Consider the following 17195-nt stretch of genomic DNA (forward strand, 5'->3'; position numbering starts at 1 on the left):
TCACCCGTTATTTACTGTGTGAATGCCACACTGTGGATCTGTTTCTATGAATGAGGGATTTGGATGCCTTCTTTTTCCTAATGCCATGTGTCATCGAGTACCAGCCTCGGTCCCTCCGGCACGAGAGCATTTCAAACCATCATACGCACAAGTAATGCCGCCGCGTGAGCCAAGACGACGATGAAGTTCTTTGAGCGTGGTAATAGAATGTATTGGGCACCCGGCTGGTAGAGTACATTCTAGCTTCACGTGGAGGCGGGATCACAATGCAGTCTCATCCACATCTTGTCGTAGCGGTGCAAGACTTTATTTTATTTTACATGTTCAAATGGCTTCAAAAGCTTCCTTATCTGAATGTATTTGAAAACTCCACAGTATTTCGCTCTACGGTGAAAAGCTATTATTCTTCTAGTTATTTCACTCTCGTAATCCGGATCTGCAGTTACTCGCACCTGAAAAAAGCGCGAAAGGAAACAGGGAACAAGAAACCAAATTACAAGTATAGAAACTAACTCGCAACTGAAGCTTGATCGAGAAGTCTACGCGCATAAACATGAAGGCAAAGTGTGCAAAAAAAACAAGCAGCAAGCGTCACAGGAGACACCACGCTCGACGCATGGTGTCTCATGCGATGATTGCTGGATTTGTTTTTATAGGTTTATAAGCTGTCGGTTAGCGGTGGTCATAAAGAAGTTATTCTTAAATCACGTGTGCAAGCATGTCTTCACACTTAAGAAAGCGTGATGATGCACAATAGTTTGTATAGCGGGTAAATAAAACACAAAAACAAATTATTAATTACAATTTTTAATTCCTCGTTTAACGTACCGAAGTGGGACATGGGCTATGTGTGGCGCCCCTGCTGGCGTCTTTGCATTATTTTGAATCCCTGAAGTTTTTTTTTATTTGCGGTGATGTCGTGTAGCGTATACCGGCGTTTTTCTTTCCCGTCTTCATCCAAATACTGTCACTGCAGCCAGGATCCAGCTAGCGACCTTTTGTTTAGCAGCCGAATGCCCAAGGACACTGAGGCACTGCACCAAGAGGTGCATAAAAAGGTCCTCTATTTAAAATATACATGTTGTGGCTTAATGCTGACATATCAAATTATATTATTGAGGAATTTTTTTTTCGCAAATAAAGAGGACAACATTGTGTTCATGAGGTGAGTAGACAATCAATTTAAATTGCTAAAAGGTAAGAATAGTTCCGCATTTGTTACAAGATTCACTTTTGCCTCGTTGCCCCAAGAAACACATTTGAACTTCTGACATTGCGTTCCATTTGTAGACATGTTGAGGTGTTTGCGAAAAATACCGCGAACGCTACGAGTTCTGAGGAAGTTCCAAGAAAATTTCCAGTGAGAAAACCGACAACCAGAATATAACTGGTGACTGCTGCGAACCATATTGCAGAAGTTCTCGAAAAAAAAATGTAATCTGAAATCAAATCGAAAATCAAAATCAAATCGAATTGAAATTAAAATATCGAAGTCAAAATCAAAAACGCTCCTTCGGCCACTGCCACTTTTCATGCGTGTCACGTTCTTGCTTCATCAGTACGACAAAAAGTATGGTGGAGTTGCCATAAAAAAACGTAAACCAATAAGCTCCTGCCTGTGCCACTGCGTATAACAGGCTTTCGTCAGTACGACACTCAGACGTAAACAACGGCGTACGGAGAACAGCTTCGCTGCAAACGAGGATAGCGATATAGCTGGCGTCACCCTCAAACAAGAGGGCCATTCACGGCTGTGGCCTCTGTTCTGTGTTTTCCGGTACACAAAATCGGGCAGGAAACTGACTGTGTCACCCGCGAGAGAATGCAAAATCAAGAGAAAGGAAACGTGCCATACCGCCCTGAATGATCTTCACTTGACTCCTTTCTCCTACAGTAGGAAGAATTCTCCCGTACGCAGTCTGAACGTCATCACACAAAGCGTTCGCCTTGGCTGCGCAAAAAATAAAGATGCCAAGTGAAACAAAAACACACAAGCAAATGCTTGCACACAAAATGCGCTTTGTGCTCCTGAAGAGTGCCTGGTTTCTCTTTTGCGTCATTTGTTCCGGTCGTGCAGAATAGCGCGAGGGGGAACTCAGAGCGGGCGATAAAACAACGACATCGCACGAGCCATTGTTGTTTGTCGCGCCGATTGCTCAGGCTCGGTAGCAATAGAGATCTGCCGTGTTTCGGGCTTTTTTTTTCTTATGTCTATCTTTACTTCAGAGGGGTGCCCTACTATATTGGCACGTTGGTGCAGCCTGGTCGAATAGACACAATGTTGTCGGGGGCAGGGCAGGAAGTGGCGGGGCTAGGAAAAGAGCCTTTGCGTAAGCTGAAGTTTTTTTATATTTTTCCTGCTTCCGATGCCTCAAAACCTGTGCTAAGTTTTTTCCCTTTGATATGCCGTCCACATCACACAATCGCGCCGAGGCGGTTCAGTGATGTTACAGGAAAGTTTGGCCACTTGAGGAAATGAGAAAAGGAAGAAAAAAAGTGCAAAGAGAAAAGTATCAAATAAGAGCATCTGTCGCTTTAGTCTTTTGATTAACTGGGCTCTTGGTCATTTTCATGTGTTGCGGCACTCAACAACGGTTGTTCACAAGCTCTCGTTTTACTTTTCTTTGTAGTCTACTTTGAAAAAAAAAATCCTTCATTTGGTCTTCGACGCTGACGCAACTGGAAGGTTTGGACAACATTAAAATCTGTAAATATAGTTAGACCAGGCATACCTCGGCTCCTTTCTATGCAGCCATTAGTCTATCGAGCTGCCTTGCGAACTGCGAACGATTTAAAAATGGTTGCTTTCCTTAGCAACGGCTGATCCATTTGTCTTTCTCAAGAGAGAATTCCGTTCCTCGGATCACCTGCTTCGTCCCAGCCTTCTTTCTCTTTTTCCTTCCTTCCTTCCTTTGATTCTCTCCTCTGTTTCTTTCTTTGCTTCTCTTTCCATCTTTGCATATTTTTTTACCTTTGCTTCCTAGTTTCCTTCTTTTCTCGCTCCTTTTATATCCTTGCTTCTCTCTGTCTTAGTTTCTTTCGTTCTTCCTTTCTTTCCTTCTTTCTTTCTTTCATTCCTTCTTTCTTTCTTCGTTTCTTTCTTTATTCTTTCTTTCTTTCCATCCTTCGGTCTGTCGTTGTTTCTTTCTTTGATGAGTTCTACATTTTCTTCTTTCTTTCCTACTTCGTTGCTTTCCTTCTTCCTTTGTTTATTTCTCTCTTTCCTCCTCACTGTGTTTTTTTTCTGTCTGCTTTATTAATTTCCCTCTTTTTTCTTTATTTCTGTCTAGTATGCTCTGTTTCTTTTTCTTTCTCTTCCTAATTCATTGTACAATCCTTTATTTCTGTCGAACTCCGCATTCACGCTTCCTTCAAATTTCTTACGGCCTACTTTTTTATCTAGCTCGTCTAGCATACTACATGAATTAACAGTCAACCAAAAATTTACCAGCTTGCAAGCCCTGGTTGCCATTATTTCGTTGTGTACCTTTACAAGTTCTGTTTCATATACTGCGCTTGTTTGGCGTATTGCCTTCTCCGGCTATGAATAGCCTTCCTATTTTGCAGGCTTCACAGTTGTTTTCTCTTCATTTTCATAAATTTGAATTTGAGGTCACAGCCTTCTCTCTCTAGATTATTGAATCCTATATACCACTGATTTTCCTTCGAACGCGTCTCTTGTTTCAAGCCGGGAGCGCTGGCTCTAGTTCATTTCATCATTGAACAGCAGACTTGTGCTTTCCTGGGTCTAGTGCGCATGGGAAGAATTAAAATAAAGGAAACGTTTTGTCAATTTTCTGCCATTCTTTATGTCTACATGCAATTTCTTTCTACAAACTGAGCTCGTTTTTTTTTAACATGACGTAGAGGACAGAAAACCTCCTCAAGTTAATTCCTCTTTGTTCTTTCCTATATTGAATAAGCTTGAACGAAGTAGCCTCTTGTAATGCACATTAAGCACAGTGGCGCTCATCTTTAAATAGTGGTGTGTCTTATTGCAATTAATATGTGTCATTTTTCTCGTGCCAGCGGAGCAGTGTGATAATGACCTTCTGCGGGCGGAATTTTGTTTATATACTTTAAGTGCAATATATATTTTTGCCTTTAGTATCATGCTTGTTAGAACATTTCAACAAGTATTGGAAATAATCTTGCCTAAAATGATACTGTAGTGCCAACACCGCGATTGAATTGCAGAGTACAACAAGCTGGCGAGCCTTTTACGAAATTTTATTATGAAGCAAGTAATAAAATTACTGCGCCATCATCCATTCTTTAGCAAACTATCTTGCGCACCCACAATGTTAGTGCAAACTTCACTTCCTTATAGCCTGCAGTAAAGCTCTCCGAGTATGTTATCGCTCACTCACTAAGCTGGCTTCCTAATTGAAAATATATTTCTTCTTGAGTAAGGGAATAAATAAAGTATTTTTATGTGAGGAATTTGTCAGGAGAAATATAGTTTGCAGAACCGTAAGTAGGCTTACCAGACTACTAAATTCAATCCAAAGAACTTCAAGTGCTCTGCTCTTTAGTGCTTTCCACCGCACGAGTCTCTGAGGAGAAATATCTTGCTAAATAAAGTGGTTAGACTTTCTGGAATTGTAGCGCCTCTCGCTCCGCGCTCGGCTCGCAGGCCATGGTACGCGGCGCCGGACAAGAAAGAAAAGGTTGGGCAAGGCCGCCGCTGCGCGAGCAGCGCCACTCCCCCGCAGTGGGTATGTGCCAGTATTGCTTGAGGCCAACACAAATAAACAGTTCAAACCTCAACGCTGTCGGAGCTGGTTCTACCTCGCCATAGCTTTTTTGCGACCTGGCGACCCGGCTTCGAACAGGCCGCCCCATCCTCCTCCATGATTCCGCTGTCTCTTCTGCCGTGACTACCAGCGGCGACACGCCCCCAAACGCTCAGCCTCTTGGAGCTTCGGTGGCCGCATTCCAGCCTGTCAGCCTGCCGCCATTCTTGTCCAATAGCCCCTGCGCCTGGCTCCTGCAGGTTGAGGCGCATTTCCAGCTGCCATGCATCACCTGTCAGGAGACCAAGTTCCTCCACCTTGTGTCGTCCTTGCGTCCTGACGTCGCTGAGGGTTTAGTGGACGTCATCAACTCGCCGGACTCGACTCGACTATTCGACACGTTGAAGGCGGCTATCATCGACCGCAAGTCAGCGTCTGAGCGCAGCAAACTCCAGCGGCTCCTCAGCGATACAGAGCTTGGTGACAGCCGTACTTCGCAGCTCTTCCGTCTCATGCGCCTGCTTCTGGGCGACTCCGCTGCTCAGCGCGACCCACTTCTGCGTGTGTTGTTCCTTCAACGTCTTCCTCAACACATGGTCTCCATCGTCGCAGCTGCATGTGATGTTTCATTAGACGAGCTCGCTGAACTCGCTGACCGTGTTGCGGACTACTCATGGCTCCCCAACGTCAGCTCTGTGGCCAGTCCTCCTCCAACAACTGCCACAGACTCCAAGCAGGCCAGCATAGAATGTCGACTTGATGCTCTTGCCAGGCGGCTCGATGTCCTCACGCCTTTGCAACGCCGTTCTCTGCCGGGGTTCAGGCCACGCCGCCGCTCGCCGGAATCCCAACCATCCGACGTGCGGCCAGCCACCTCGCCCTCGGCTATCTCATGGTACCGCCTTATTTTCGGCAGCTTTGCACGCAAGTGCACACACCCGTGCTCCTGGACGGGAAACGCTGTGACCGGCCACTTACGGCGGCAAGTGGTGCGCGTGGAAGGACATACCGCCTCTTACGTCTCGGATAAGATTGCTGGCACTCGTTTGCTCTTCAACACGGGAGCACAAGTCAGCTTCATAGCGGCCTCTTGGGCATATGGCTGTCGCAATGAACAGACCTCCCCGCTCCAAGCGATCAACATCTGCACCATTCGCACGTACGGCCCACGGTCGCTGACGTTTAACCTCTGATTGAGTCCCACGTTTCGCTGGATCTTCATTATCGCTGAAGTCTCGCAAGCTGTTATCGAAGCGGAATTCCTCAGTTTCTTCAACCTAGCCGTCGACATGGAAGCTCATCGCCTCATAGACCTCTACACGCACCTCTTCGTCAACGGCATTCTCTCTACCACTGCTGCGACGGGGCTTCGCGCTCTCGTCCTTGTTTCGCCATAGGCGAAAGTTCCGGCTGATTTTAACACAAAATCACAAAGCCACATACCAGAAAGTCACCGGTGAAGCTCTCGATCACTCACCACATCATGACATCGAGACCTCCGGTGTTTGCTCAACCTCGCTGTTTGTCGGGAGAAGGCCTCGCTATTGCTCGCCATGAGTTCCAACACATGCTTGAACTCGACATAGTGCGCCCTTCCTAGTGGAGCCCTGGACCAGGGGCCCCAACCCTGTTAAGACGGGCTGCAATAACTCATCGGAAGATGAAGAAGACAGCCCGCGACCGCTAATCACATTTTAATATCAAATATAAATAAAGTTTTTCCTCCTCCTCCTCCAGGAACTGGGCATCGTCACTTCCCATGGTGCCAAAGAAAGATCCGGGTGACTGGAGACCATGTGGAGATTACCGCGCCCTCAACGCTTACAGTGTACCAGACTGCTAACCACTTCCTCACATACAGGATTTCACATCAAATCTGGCGTGGTGCACGATCTTCTTTAAAATTGATTTAGTGAAGGCTTATCATGAAGTTCCTGTGGAGCACGCTGATATTCCGAAGACGGCCATTTCCGCACCGTTCGCCCTCTTTAAGTATGTGCGGATGCCTTTTGGCTTGCGAAACGCCGTACAGACTTTTCAGCGAGCTATCAACGCTGTTACGTGAGTCCTCGACTTCGTGTTCACTTACATCGATGTTCTCCTCATAGCAAGTTCTTACGGTACTCAGCATGAAGCTCATCTGCGAGCCCTCTTCCACCGACTGGATGAATATGGGCTCCTCATCAACTCGAACAAGTGCCCCTTTGGTATAGCTACAATAGAGTTCCTCGTCCACCGTGTCACTCCACAGAGCATTCGGCCTCTCGACCGCAAAGTCAAAGTAATTCAAGATTTTCCCGCCCCCCCGTCACTCAAAAAGCTCAGAGAATTCTTGGGCCTCCTGGACTTTCATCGCCGCTTTCTCCCGAAATGCGCCTCCTTCATGAGGCCTCTGACGTATCTTAAGGCTACGAAAAAAGATTCTGCTCCGCCACTTGAGTGGACTAAGGACGCTGCCGCTGCATTTGCTGCTGCCAAGAAGGCGCTCACAGTTGCCACATCCAGTTCCTGATGCTCCACTGCGCCTCGTCATGACGCCTCGAGCATTGCCGCCGGCGCAGTTCTCGAGCAGCACGTCTGTAGTTGGCAGCCCCTCGGTTTTTCTCCTAAAAGCTGAAGCCACCTGAGACTAACCAATGCACCTTCGGTCGAGAATTGCTCGCTGTGTACCTCGCCATCAAGAACTTTCCAAACTTCCTTGACGGCCGGGACTTTCACGTCAGCACGGACCACAAGCCCTTGACGTTCGCCTTCCAAAGGGACCACATCACCTACACTGCACGCGAGACCGCCCACAGTGTTTTCTCTCCGAGTTTACAGTGGATCTCCATCACGTCTATGGCCCGGAGAATGCGGCTTCTCATGCGCTTTCCCGTGTTAGTGCCATGGCGTCCGAATCACCGGTGGACACGGAGGAGCTAGCGGCTGCACAGTGGAGTTATCTAGAGCTGAAACGTATTTGCTCCTCATCCACGTCCGTGTGCTTCGCCAAATGTTCACTGCCGTTTTCCCCCCACTTCATTACGTGCGAGACATCCACTGGCCGCTCGCGCCTATACGTACCTTTGACTTTCCGTCGCACCAATTTTGAAAAACTGCACCGACTGAGCCACCCTGGTATTCGTGATAAGTAGAAGCTGATTCCATCTAGTTGCCTTTGGCCAAGCACCAATGCCGACGTCCGCCTTTGGGCACGAACCTGCCTTCACTGCCAGCGCGTCAAAGTTAACCGGCATTCCGTCACGCCTGCTTCTCCTTTTCGGCCGCCTGACGCACGGTTTTCCCACGTTCGCATAGACATAGTTGGACCATTCCCGTTATCACGTGGGGCATCTTATCTGCTCACCTCTGTGGACCGTTTCAACCGCTGGCCCGAGGCGTTGCCCATTGCTGACACTACAGCCGAGACCGTTGCTTCGGCCTTCACGGCCGGCTGGGCCTCTCGTTTCGGCTGCACGTCTGTCGTAACCACCGACCGCGGCCGCCAGTTTCAATCGGCTCTATTTACTGCTCTTGCCAGTATTCTGGGCATTCGCCAAGTCCATACGACCGCCTAACATCCTTCGGCCAATGGCATGATGGAACGTCTGCATCGACAACTGAAGGCTGCCCTTACCACTTATCAGCCAAGAGAACGCTGGTCCGATCACCATCCCCTCGTCCTCTTGGGCATTCGCTCGGCACTGAAGGCTGACCTCGGCAGCTCTTCTGCTGAGCTAGTCTACGGCGTTCCCCTGTGTCTTGTTGGGGAACTCTCTCCTTGCTCTCCTCCGTTAATCCATGACGTTGCCACCTAAATCCGAGACCTACGCAGCACATTTCACCACATTACTCCTGTCATCCCTGCAGCCCGTAAACATCAGTCCGTGTTCGTTAGCCAGAACGTGGCCTCCTGCATCCATGTCTTCCTCCGTGACCACGTCCATCCACCCCTCACGGCGGCCTACGATGGACCGTTACCCGTCCTCCATCGTGCGCAGGAGACCTTCACGTTAGACGTCAACGGCTGTAAAGACGTCGTGGTTGCTGACCGCCTGAAACCAGCCTACATTGCCACTTCTCTGCCGGCGGCCCTACACTCGCTCTCACTCCGACTGCCCCACCATTGTATCCAGCTTCTTCCAAGCACATCCGCTGGGTGAATCCTGTGGTTTCTCTCTACGGGGGCGAGCCCTGTAGCGCCCCTCGTGCCGCGCTCGGCTCGCAGGCCATGGCACGTGGCGCCGGACAAGGAAGAGCAAGTTGAACTAGGCCGCCGCAGCGCGAGCAGCGCAAATAAATAGTTTGAACCTGAACCTCAGCACTAGGTCGTTCCTCCTCGTCTTTGCTCCGACAGTATCATAAGGTCGGCACTACTTTTCGCGCAACGTTTCGTGTGCGAGTAGCAATTTGTAAGTGTATAACGCGGGTAGATTTAGTACTCATCACTCTTAAATTATTTAAATTATTGATCGGAGAGAACGAGATACCGAGAGCTTTGCATCTATGCCGTTGCGCCTGCGAAGATACAGGCCCTCTATATTCTCCTGCCCTGGTGGCAAGTGTTCCACAGCCTGTGATTGTCCGCCAATAGAGAGCCGCTCATTTATATGCCATATGACCTCGCGTTCCCAGAAGTGCGAGAGTGATATGTGCGTCGTCGATAACCGTACAGTATTCCCTTCTCCTCTGCGCAGCAGGTTGCATGCTTGGCTTCGTTAAGCACTGGTTCTTCAGCATTTATTTGCTTAATTGTAGCTGCTTTTATAGTTTGCCTACAGTGTAACATGTTTATGGGCATTAAGATTGAAAATAAGAAGCATTGATCAAAACAGTTTACTAGACAGTCCCTTCATTTAGTGTTTCTTCCTAGCTCCGTCATGCCATTTCGGTGAAAGTTTGCCGTAATATAATGTAACGCATAATAAACACCAATTTATCGAAATGGTTTTTTACTACGCGCACATACCGTTTCGATGATTAGATCAGTAACATTGGTTGATCTCTTGTTTTTTGGGGTCTTTTCGGGCATACTTACGTTCACGCGTTCATGAAACCTGCTTCATGGCAGGCGGCCCATCGTGTTGTGGGCAACTTGCTAGATTTGTGCACTTGGCAGGCCTTAATTTGTGTGAAACTCTTTATGGGAAAGGCCTTATGATAAAGGCCTTCATAATAAATACCTTCACGTATCTCCCAGGTGTGTACATACGGCAGGTATTCACCTTAGTGAAGCCTTTCGGGTCTTTGCCCAGGTTTTTACCCCAAGGCCTTTAGGATAAAGGCCGCACGGGAAAGGTTTTTGGGTGAAGGCATTCATGATAAATGCTTACCAACTGAAGACCTTTAGGTGGAACACCTTTAGATGAAAAGCCTTTATTGTAAACGCCTTTATGGCGAATGTCTTGAGGGCGAAAATACCTTGTGCGCACCGTAACTATCCCTACGGTATGCTGTTCCCCGCTTAGCCATGCTAAACCGTCTGAAACTTTTTATTTTACCCATCGGCACTTGACGGAACTTATGCATAACATGACCTTTGTTTATCCCCATCTTAAACCGGTATTTATTCGTACCGTTTGAAAGAAACCTATCTATTGGAGGTTAGGATCCGCTTTGATTTAAGCTTGATCAGATCCGGTTCACGTCGGAGCACTCATTTTCTTAGGGCAAACGGAAGGTACGCATTGCAGCAAAACTGAAATATCCAGCTGTGACATGACAACAACCGTTGTAATTACGCTTGAAGTACATTTGAATAAGTTTTAAAAACTAAATGCACTTTAACATTGAACCTAGAGATTTCCCCTCTCGCAAAATCAATAGCGTAAACAAGCAACGAAAAATAAAAATCTCTATGCTCTCAAAAGAAACGTTATTTTCTCGTTTCATTACTAATCTCGTGGCCGCAGAATAACTGAGAAGGCATTGCTCTCGATTCAGGAGCACGGCTATACCACCCGATTGTTGTTCTCGCGAAATGACTGCTTGGAATGAAATTTTGCTTTTGATTCACTTTGATCTTTTTTGCGAAAGCTGGAGGCTCATCTACCGAGCAGACCGCTTTATTTTCTGAGTGCGAATAAAGATTTCGGCGCCCTTCTGCTGGTGTTGTCGGGGTAATCATCATTCAATGCATTCTTTGTTTACATTTCTCAATTTGCGTTTCATTTTCGTCTTGCGTTGGGCATGATTGCACGAGTCTTGACGTGACACGAGTCTTCTCTTGAAATACACTGCTTAGAGGACAGCACTTTTCTTGCTGAAATGTGCTACTGGCGCGGAGTTGGGGACCTGGAAATATGAACTACCGTCACATGACGGTGTCACTTACTTTGAAGGCAAAAAAGAACTTGTGTGTTTGCTGCGAATGATCAGAAGCACTTTTGCAACTATCGTCCGCAAGGCACTGTGAAATCAGTCTTTGATTAGAGCCAGAGAAGCGACGACTCTTGCTGAGAGTTGTTTGTGGAAATGCAGGAAGTGTCCTGCAGAAATTCACAGTAAAATCTGCCGTGTATTTCACTCGCATTGGGCATCTGTCAGCAAGCGAAGAATTTACATTTCATAGTGACCAAATTCATGCTTCTCGTGCGTTTTAGAGCAGAAAAAAGGTGTGTTGCCGAAAACATTTTCCCATAATGCCTAGTAGGGCTGGCAAAGATATCTTTTACTTGTTTTATCACAGATGTTCGCGTAAGGGGGAGATAAAAAAGAATGGTTGTACTTTCGTTCTGAGCTTGACTTAAGAGAAACGATGGCCCCGAAATTTTGCAAACACGTTGCTGCACCTGCCAAACAGAAACAAGCTGGACTACATCGTTTTTTTTTTGGTTTCTTAGAAATTGCCTCAATTTATGGTTTTAGAACGCCATTCTTCAGGTCACATTAAAAAGCCAGGAAAGAATGGATAAAAAGTATGCTACGTGATCTATTCATATACCTCTTTTGCCTTTCCTTGTGAAGTGTTTGCGTCACTGCAGTTGTTTTTTTTTGTTGAATTGCTAGCGTTTTACGGTAGCTTCGGTGATATCTATAGTGCTGCCCTGCGCAAGATCTTCGAATTGTTAGTAACATTCATGTTGAGTCATACTATGTAAACAGTGTCATGGGGTAAACTGGTCATTTGCTGCACTTCACCAAGACGTTTTATTCAGAAAGGTACGAATGCAGGCTGCATCTTCATCGAAAAAGTCACGGTTGGCAGCAGTGTAAACGTTCTTCATGTGGTAGAGGTGCACTACACCGATAAAGGCACTAGAGCAATCAGCGAAGCCGTAAGCACTCAACAGTTAAGCGACGAGTGCTTGTCCCATATACCGAGCTTCACACAACAAAACTGACTTCAGCTGTAATAAGGATCGATCATTTATATGGTCGAATGTTTACATCTTGTTTGTATGATTTTCTTAACTCCCATCTCTTGCACGACAGAAACATTTAACTCAAGACCGTGCAATAAGAGTGGTGTCAAGCGACACTTGTTGCCTCTTTACTTTTGCCCCGTCTTGCAAAAGCGCTGTTTCATGGAAAAAAAGTTGCCTTTTATAGCATGCACAGGAGTTACGTGCCGAAACATAATTCTACAGCTACCATTTTGAAAGTTAAAGACCGTCTTTCACTGCCAGAAATCGCAGTATGCGTCTAAGGTCCCGAATTGTACAGTGCGGTTTTAAGTCCTTTGAGGAGGAGAAAGTTTTATGACACCCTATGACATTCATAATTTTTTAGAAGCGCTACAAACCTAGGCAGCAAGGAATGTAGTGCAGTGTGTTTATGTGCCATTTGTTTCACTTCCTGTGCTACTAAAATTGTGGATGGCTTGTGCATGTCCATTGGTGTTGTGCATCTAACATGTTTCCTTATCGGTGTTGGTATCATTTGATTTCGAGCCTGAATCAAAGATATCTCCTGGACAGGAGCCTAGCCACATGGCGAGTGGTTGAGCGCCATCACAATCAACGCCCGAGATCACCTGCCGAAGAATGAAGAACTGCGCTCCTCGTTCCATGAACTCCAGGTGCGAGACATTTATCACTGGTCTCTTCAATTACCGTACAACGCAACATGTGCACTCTTATACAATTGTTTAAAAGCATCACTTAGGAATTACTACAAAGAGTCCCACATTGAAGCAGAAAGGACTTGCGAGTGTAGAGGACCCTAAGATATACCTTCCTGAGTGAATAATTTAAACACCTATATTTTCCACATTAAGCACTAAAATGTTTATACAATAATTCCCACAGACTTCCTATAATACTTCCCTGCAAACATAAAAAAGAAACTTCCACAGACCCCACCCCGTAAAAACTGTTTGAAGGAAGCAATAAATATTTCCAATGCGCTGTGGAAAAACCTCCCTGGGCGGAAATATATTCTTTATTCAGTTTTTACGGAATGAAGTCAATTTTCATGAGGGAATGCTCTGGAGGACAACAGATTTATTCTTATCTAGGCATTTTTGTTGGCAGAGTGTATGGTGTCGAACATTTGCAAATAATTTGCACTGCCTAATAGCTGAGAGTATGAGGGTTTTTTTAGAATAAATTGTTTTCTATCGCGATGGACGATGATCAATGTTCGTTTATGGTGAATGCCTGTGTTGCCCTCTTAAGATCTGGGCACCAAGAGGCCTCCGAGTGCTGCAGGGTACATCTCTAATTATTGGGCAATCGAAGGGGTTCCAGATTTCGATGAGGTCAACTGCATCGGATAAATTGCGGACGAAGCATGCGAAGCCCGTGTGTTCAAACATTTTAAATGATAGCGCGTTGGGCGAAAAACGCCGCGGCAACTTTCAAGGTTCTTCGCAGTGCTCTGGGCTTGTAGCCGCGTTGTTAAGTCTTCTTCAGGGCGGAATATTTCCAGCCCATAAACGCTTGCTTTCAAACAAACAAGTAAAAAGCAACGCCAGCGAACGAAAAGTCCGCGGAACGTTGTCTGCGGGAGTCCGATGGCACACGACAGGCTCTTTGTAACGGCAGTGGAAAATAAAAAATAATCTCACCCGCCATGACATCATAAATGAGCTTCTCCGCATTGCTCACAGGTGTTGAGGAGGAGACAAAAGTTTATATGCAATTGCGTCACGAATTTAAATGCTAGTCCGAAAGACATGCATGCTTTATAAAAAAAAGTTGTAAATTCGAATTTTTGAATATCTTGGAATTCTAAAACAATAACCTTCCGACTTCTTTCAAATGCATATCCTTGGTGATCTTCGAACAATGTTGCTGGAAGACAAAAATAAAACACTTTCTTTTCAAGTGAATTTTTATCGTAAATTTGTCATTTTTACTGGCTACCTTATGAATAATTCTAGCACTGTTGAATTTGTTTTCACAATTTCTGTCTGCATTTGGTTACTTTATATCAAGTTCAACATGAGTTTATCTCCGTCAAAATCAGCCATGCGGGCTCAAAGAAACAGTGAAGGAAGTTACCTTGATTGCGTTCAAAACCCTATTTTCATGGCATAAAGGGGAGGCGGAATTCTCTTCTAATAATATGTACATTTACATTTTAAGGAACAAAAAAAGAATAAATAGCACAGAGTGAACAAAGTAAAATAGGTTACGGAACGTTGTTTTTTCACTTCTATAATTCTAGTGCAACATGATAGTAAATAACAATATAGTACCGCTAAATGATTTTGATTTTTTTACAGAAAACCACATGCACAAGGTCCAGATGTCAATCATATCAGGCAAAAGCAAATAGTAGTGCTTTCGCAGCGTTCATAAATTTAGTGGCCTCATCCTTGCTCCCCCAGCTTCAGGGAGATTAGGTAAGTGTGGTTAATATCAATTCAATTTCTGTGAAAATTGAATAGTACTGTGGTAAGAGAATCACGTGGCGTTTGTTGGCCAACCTTTGTCCTTGAAAAAATAAAATTTCCAAGGATCTGAAAATCGCGAGTCACGCAAGCTTGCTAACTTGTTTAATTGTGGCATTGCATTAAGTTCTTCCTGGTTGTTTCGGAGTTTTTGTTTGTATCTTTTTGCCAATGTATATAAATATAAAATATGCACACTTGCTATTTTCACCGGAGTAAAATATTCACCGGTGTGAGCTTGTGAGTCAGCCGTTACGATATCATGAATGGACTTTTTTTGTAGTATTGATATGTGATTTAGATTATTTATCGTTGTTCTCCTCCATACAACAAAGCAATAGTTAAAATGAGGAAAAATTAATATATTGTACATGTGTAGTTACATGGCTTGTGGTAGGATTGAGTAGGATTTTCCAAAATTTGAAAGGATTTTAAAATTTTTGTTTTATTATAGGCGAGCTGAAAGGCAGCGAGTGAAATAAAAGATCCTGCCAAACAAAATCAGGCGTCACATGAGTGAATATAAGTCCCCGTAGACACCGTTATGCAGCAGTTAAGTTTACAAAATTAAGGAGAAGAAAATGACGCCGACGCAACTTTCCGTGATACTCATTTACAGTCGCATGTGTATATCCTATGTAAAGGGCCGCTTCTTTCTTGGGAATGAAATCAAGCCCTTCTGCTAAGAATTCAATCTTAATGTCTCAGCTCTGTACGCTATATTAAAAGTCATTAAACAAAATAGCAGATCGTGTACAATGAATTATCCTGAGAAATGAAAAAAATTGTTTTCGGCACGATGGCAAAGCTGCAACAGCCGGAACTTGAGAAGCTCATTATGGAAGCGAAGTGTCGCTACAGGTTTGGTGGCCAGCTAGTCACAAGCGGTCAATGTGATAATTAGAAGGTTGGAGATGTGTTCGGCCCCATAGTATTTCTCTTCGAGACTGTTCTTTCCAGTATAGTAGGTTTCTTTTTATCAAGAGCCTCAACTATGGAAGTCGACTTCAGCTGGCCAACAAAGGTTTGAAAAATTTGGGCCGACTGAAAAACAAATACCCATGTGGTCCTCTAGTGACACAAATCCATTCTCCTAAATCGACAATAAAATACAACTAAGCTTCTGGATGGAATCAAGGATTTTTCAACAAAAGAAACTGTGTTTCTCCAGTCATCACAAAAGCGTTGCAAAAGAACTTCTTATAGCACCATCTCCGCCAACGCCAATGCCTCGGGTTTAAATTACTTTTCCTACTTCACGAAGGTTGTGGCTGTTGCTCACAAACTAGGAGAGGAGTTTTCTTAATGGGGGAGGGAGGCCAACTTGAGGAAAATAGAAGAGGCGATGTTTTTGCCTTTTCTTAGCCTAAGGTGCAGTTCTAGATAGACCGAGTGCTTTGCGGTGACCCTCAATGCAAGCGGCAAGAGGCAACCCCCTTCGCTCCATGCGTCTTAGATAGGCCGCTGATTTCGTTAACGCCGCTAAAGCACTGCCTCGCTTTGTAGGTCTGTTGGTGATGGATGGAGCGGGACAGTAATCCTTTAATTAACAGCAGCTTTGGTTCCCTATGAGTTCTGCTAATGAGCTTCCCGTCTCTCGGGCGTTTTCCCTCAACACAGATGAAAAACCAAAATAGCGTTTGCCCAATAAACATCCGTTTCCTGGCGGCTCCTGCCAATATCGTGTACTTTTGCGTTGTTCGACATAATCCGGGTGTTATTTAATAAATTGGAGGCACATCTGAATGCACACTTCGAGATTGCTTGCCGACTTTAAAAGAAGAAAAAAGAACGACTGGCGTTGAAACTCTATCCTGCTGTTATTTATTATTTACTTACTGAACTGCTTCTGGGCCCTAGCAGGAGCGAAAATACAGTGCAAGACGAATATATATATATATATATATATATATATATATATATATATATATATATATATATATATATATATATATATATATATATATATATATATATATATATATATTGTTACGGTGTGGGATGCCACGGGGTGGCCACGGGCCCGCCCAGAGAAATATAGCAGCAGTACGGAGGAGAGCCGGCGAAGCACGACCAGCGGCGGCCAAGCTTTCTCGTTCTATCTCCCTCGTGCTAGAGCCGCGCGCTCGCCGCTCGCGCTCGCTCTCCGCCTCTTCTTTTATTCCCGTATCACCTTTCCACCGGGGGGGGGGGGGGGGGAGGGGGGGGAGAAGTCAGGCCGTGCTTTGATGCAGGGTTTCCTGGGGCGATGCAATGTGGGCTCGCAGATAGGAAACGGTCACACTCTTCGTTGAATTCGAAGTGTGTGAGCTGGGCGAAGGTGTCTGCAGTCGCCGAAGAAGGTCCCACACCGGTTAGGCTAACTTCAGGGAGTTTTATGCATATTGAGCGGCGATCCGTTTATGGGACTGCATTGCGTGGGGAAGGCATGGAGCCAGCAGGCGACGACGGCACTGATGAGGACCCGGTAGCTAAGTCGGAGTCACCGCAGGCGCCGTAGACATATCGCTTTATGTTTGAAACATGCTCTGGGAAAATGTGGTGCACACCGCATGGTCGATGCTCTGGCAGGTCTTCGAGGCGGTATGTCACGGGGCCGAGTCGGGCAACGACACGGTAAGGGCCGCGGTATCGGGGCAAGA

This window comes from Amblyomma americanum, chromosome 2, assembly GCF_052857255.1.
Source record: "Amblyomma americanum isolate KBUSLIRL-KWMA chromosome 2, ASM5285725v1, whole genome shotgun sequence".
In the NCBI taxonomy this organism is placed as follows: domain Eukaryota; kingdom Metazoa; phylum Arthropoda; class Arachnida; order Ixodida; family Ixodidae; genus Amblyomma; species Amblyomma americanum.